The sequence below is a fragment of the Dama dama genome, chromosome 1 (assembly GCF_033118175.1).
Source record: "Dama dama isolate Ldn47 chromosome 1, ASM3311817v1, whole genome shotgun sequence".
NCBI lineage: Eukaryota > Metazoa > Chordata > Mammalia > Artiodactyla > Cervidae > Dama > Dama dama.
Genome location: NC_083681.1, coordinates 39,920,514 through 39,926,041, shown reverse-complemented (window position 1 = coordinate 39,926,041; position 5,528 = coordinate 39,920,514). Strand labels below are relative to the sequence as shown.

The window sequence follows — 5,528 nt, the reverse complement described above, 5'->3', positions numbered from 1 at the left end:
CAAATCTCTTAGGAGAGCCTAAGCATGCTTGTTCCTCATTCCTACGAAGTATACTCCCTCCACATCACAGAGTCAGAGGAGGGCAAGCTGTCATCCATGCAAAGCCTTCTTGTCTTGAACTAATGGATAGCTGAAGAAACATTTTCATTTCATTCATAAGTGAATGTTCACTTATTCATTAAACATTTAGAGCAATGACAGGAGCAGAGCTAAGGGCTAAGCTAAGTGCTGGGGTTTCAAAGATGAACTGGTTATTTTTCACAGGTAGTCTGACCTTTCCCAAAGATTCACCATCTTCTCTACACTATTTGCTGAAGACTCTCAGATTCCCAGCCTAGCCCATACCTCCCCCTCCTAAGCACCAACTGACTATATCAAAGAGTTTTCAAGACATTTCCTCATGAGTTTCCCTCAGGGCCACTGAATGCAACATCCTCCAAGCTCAAGGCTTTATCTCTCTGTCTCCAAACCTATTTTATTACCTGAGTTATTGGTCTTAGTGAATGATACTACCCCATGTCCTACAACATGGGTTGAATTTTGTCCCCTCCAAATTTATACAAGGAAGATCTCTTCCCCTATACTCATACTGGGGCCTTATTTAGAAATAGAGTAGCTACAGATATAATTGGACTTCCCTGGTGGCTCAGATGGTAAAGAATCTGCCTGCAATGTGGGAGACCTGGGTTCAGTCCCTGGGTTGGGACGATCCCCTGGAAGAGAGCAAGGCAACCTACTCCAATATTCTTGCCTGGAGAATCCCCTTGGACAGAGGAGCCTGGCAGGGTACAGTCCATGGGAGGGCAGAGTCAGACACAACTGAGCAACTAAGCCCAGATGTAATTAGGGCTTCCCACATGGTGCCAGTTGTAAAGAACCCACCTGCCACTGCAGGAGACATAAGAGACATGGGTTCAATCCCTGGGTCAGGAAGATTCCCCTAGAGGAGTACATGGCTACTCACTCCAGTATTATTGCCTGGAGAAGCCCATGGACAGAGGAATCTGGTGGGCTACAGCATTGCAAAGAGTTGGACACGACTGAAACAACTTAGCAAGCATGCACGCAGATATAATTAATCAAGATAAGGTCATAGAGGAATAGAGTGGGCCTACTCTGATACAACTGATGTCCTTATAAAAAGGGGGACTTTGGACAAAAACATGAATACTGTAAGAATACCATGTGAAAAGACACAGGGAGTAGATGGCCATCTACAAGCCAGGAACACCTGAGGCTATCAGAAGCTACGAGAGAAGCCTGGAACAGGTTCATCCCTATGGCCTTCAGAAGGTGCGCAGCACTGCCAATATTTGATTGTAGACTTCTGACCTCCAGAAATCTAAAATGATAAATATCCACTGTTTTAAGCCACGCAGTTTGTAGCACTTTGTAAAGGCAATCCTAGGAAGCTAGTATATCCCCATTAAACATTGTCGAAGAAAAAAAGATAGAAGCCTCCATTGAGTCTTCCTACCCCTCATCTGCAGCTTTATACAGTAAGCCACAAGCTCTGTTCATTCCACCTGCAAGACACCTCTGCCACCCACCCCTTATCTTTATTTCTCCTGCTACCATCTTGGGTCAGGTCACCATGATATCACCAGAGTCGGTCCTAACTAGCCTTCCTGCCTTCATAACAAGACCTACCAGTCTATTCCTCAAATTTCAGCCAGAATCATCTTTCAAAGGGCAAACCTGAGATGTCATTTTCCTGCTTAAAACCCTTCAGATTTTTTTTTTTTTTTTTTTTTTTTTGGCTATGCCTTGTGACTTGCAAGATCTTAGTTCCCCAACCAGGGATTGAACCTGTGTCCCCTGCATTGGGAGCACAGAGTCTTAACCACTGGACCACCAGGGAAGTCCCCAGATGTTCTTCCTTGCTCTGAGAATAAAGTTGAATCTTCCTAAAGGGCTCAAAAGTCACATGGTAACATGGCCCTATCTCTCCTCTCTGTCTCATCTCTTGCCACTATTATTCTCCAGCTATACCAAGCTTCTTTCTCTTTCTTAAATGTGCCAGGTTCTATCTGGCCACCACCACTTACACATAATCTCTTCACGGACAGCAGCTAAACTCTTTACACATGAGCTGAGGCTGAACACCTGGATAAAAAAACAAGTGGGACCAAACCTGCACTCTTCCCCCATCCTCCAACTTCCCCCTCAACACCCCCTGCAAAAAAAAAAAAAAACCTGAAAATTCTCAGGAGGTCATAAGTTGAGTGAATGGTTGTCTGATTTCCTCCAAATGTCCCTTGGGGTGGGGAGAATTTTTCTGATTACCCTTTGTCATTCTGAAATCTCTCCTGCTCTAATTTAATTTCATCCCCTCTTGTTAGTCTTTTCAGACATAAAGAATAATTTGTTTTTATTCTTTGCATTAAATCACTGCCCATTCTTGAAGTCAACAATTAAACCATCCATTTACTGTCTCTTCTCCAAAGAGAACACATTTGATTCCTTAACTATTTTCTTACTGAATCTGTTCTCTCTCCCCCAATCTTAATTCCTTCAGGTCATTTTAATCTCTTTCTCTCTCTTTCCCTGAACCCTCTAGTTCAAATGGATGGACTAGAACTGAAAGTGAATCATAAAACCAAGAAAGTCTTTCTTAAGATAGGCGAGGTGTCCATGGCAGAGCAAGAAAAACAGTCTCTTCTGCATAGGAATGTCTGCATGGTCCAATACAGTTCATGACCAACCCAGGGGTGCATATGTCACCATGTTGCCTAGAGAGGATGTGATCAATCAGAAGGTCCATTGACCTTGCAGAGTTACAGTTGGTCTCAAAAGCCCCAGAGGAGATAAGTATGTCCATCTGGGAAGACTGTTGATTCAACTGGTGTGAAGTTTGAGGAGGGGTGTGCAGGGTGGGTCATCATCCCACTATCTTTGAGTCAGTAGCCTAAAGCCAGTATCATGGTCGGAACATGGATGAGTGACTCTAAGTGCATGCACACACACATACACACACACACACACACACACACACACACACACACACACACACACAGAGCTCAACCCTGTGGGCCAACAGTGGACATTATTAGCTCAGAGCCAGGAACTCATTCTTAGTGGTACATTTGTGAGAATATCACACTCAGCATGTCAGTACTGTTTGGGCAGTTACATCTCATGCAGAAGAAATGCCATGCCAGCCCAGCAGAAGTAATTAGACTGCCAGACTGCTCTCCTGGAAAGGAAAAAGGGGACATCTGGTCACCTCCAGGCATGGGTGGAAGGTCAGAGAGACCTTCCAAGGGGAGAAACAAGGCTATGGAAGTCCCATCTGAGGTCAAGGCATCCACCAGGACAGCACTGCCAGCTCTGCCTGGTCCTAAGCACCAGAGAAGCACTTAGAAAGTTTTAACAAAGTCACTGTAAACTGTTGGTGTATATGTGTGTGTGGGAAGGATAGGTTCTTCTGCAGGTGTGGGTCCTGACAGGGGTCCCTTTTACCTGGGTGTAAGAGAAATACTAGCTTGAATTCAGGTTTTCTTGACATCACATCCCTACTCCTCACCTCTATACAATGTTGGAAATCACACAGAACTCCTTATTTATCTTTTTTTTTTTTTTTTGGTTGAGCTGGGCCTTCATTGCTGTGCGTGGGCTTCCTCTAGTTGCGGTGCACAGGTGTCTCATTGTGGTGGCTTCTCTTGTCGAGGAGCATGGGCTCTAGGGTGTGCAGTCTTCAGGAGTTGTGGCACATAGCCTCCATAGTGCAGGTACAATAGTTGTGGAGCACAGGCTTAGTTGCCTCACAACATGTGGGATCTTCTTGGACTAAGGATTGAACCAATGTCCACTGCATTGGCAGGTGGATTATTAATCACTGGACCACCAGGGAACTCCCCAAACTCCGTTTTTATTGACCAAGTTAAAATTTGAAGTTTTAAATAATGAAGATACAAGTGTGAACAGACCTACTGCTTTGCCCCCTTTCTCCTTTGCCCTATCAAATGTTATTCCTGTCCTGCAACTGTGACTGGTCTTGATGACCTTGCCTTCTCCCTGGGTCCTGCCTCCTTTATCCTCCAATACTCCTCTTTATTCACCCTGCTGTTTATGAGACCATCTCATAACTTGGGAGCTGGACACAGGCACTAACACTTCCTGGCAGTGTGGGGCTGGAATGGGGAGCTTATAGGGCTGGATTTGTTGAGCTAAGCCAGAGTTAGGCAGAGACTAATTGGGGCAGGGCAGGGCCTGGAAGAACAAATTGAAGATTAGGGTTATTTATGTGTCCATTTCCAAGCAGTGAATTAACTCTGAGGGAGGGACCATGCCTTTTATATTCTCTTATCCCTTCATTCCTTGAACAATACCTATCACCATTCATGAGCTAATAAATGAAAGGACAAAAAGATGAATGCTTGAAAAGCCCTGCCTTTGCCTGTTAAGATTGACTCAGAATTTGGGACAGGCTTGACCTGGAGTTAAAACCACCTGCAGATCCACCTGCAAGGAGTAGTGAAAGCAGTAAGAGGAGGCGGATCTGAGATTAAGTGTTCCCTTTTCCCATACCTCAGAAGAATTTCCTTAATTCAATATTTTAAGAGTTCAACTTGTGACTCAATGTTGCCCTCATGACACCACCCTTACTCCTCAATGACAACAGTGTTGCCCAGGGAGAACTCTGCCCCTATCAGGGACCCAAAATCCCTAGTGTTCCCTTTGAGCCTCACTGCTGTCCCTGTGAGCACTTTTGAATTGTGAAACAACTAAGCGTGTCACTCTTACTTTTTAAATACTTCCCAAGTGAGTTCCCCCCAGCAACTATAAAATCATGTCCCATCTGAGCTACTCAGGGGATTTATTCATTGCTGTTTACAGTCACCCAAGCATCCTTGTTTCAAATAATTAACAGCTCCCTCAGAATGCTTACCTTTGCAAAATACTGCACGCTCATTTGAGCATAAAGAGGCTCCTGATAGGAATATCAAAATCACCTTTGAATACTGGATAATTTATGGGTATGTTCGTACCCTTCACTAAGCTCTAGGTGACAGCTTGGCATGCAGTTAGCAAAACAAAACAAAACCTGACCTCCGATGTGTGGAAAAAAGCATATTGAATAGGCCTATCTCAGAGATGGTGAGTCCTGGTACCTTTCAGCTGAGAGTGGTATGTGGAAGGGAGTGTCATTAGAGAGGAAGCCCAGGAATTATGAAGGCAGCTGCTGCCAGCTGTGTTGGAAAACAGGATTTAAAACCCAGTGCTGGGTTTGGGCTAGAGGAAGATCAGACACCAGAGCTGGGGCAGAAACCAGCCTTGCATTCTTGGGATAATTGTCATGGTATACAGACCTTTGTATGTGCTGCTGGATTTGGTTTACTATTATTTCGTTGACTATTGATTCTTTTGGTCTTGTTTTTACTTCTTTTGTCTAGCCTGTGTATTCTTGCTTGTATGATGTGTCCTTATCATCAGAATGGTAGGAATCCAAGGACTGAGATCATAGCTGGATTAAGAAGCCATCTAACTTGGCAGTTGTCTGGAGCACCACCTACAGGACATACTAG

At 44.4% G+C, this 5,528-nt stretch overlaps 1 non-coding gene across 1 annotated transcript; it reads right to left on the bottom strand.

The window, feature by feature from the left end:
• Positions 1-1,788: 1,788 nt before the first annotated feature.
• Positions 1,789-1,861, bottom strand: TRNAG-CCC (transfer RNA glycine (anticodon CCC)). The gene has a single exon. It is a non-coding gene; the product is annotated as a tRNA-Gly (tRNA).
• Between the last annotated feature and the right edge of the window lie 3,667 nt (positions 1,862-5,528).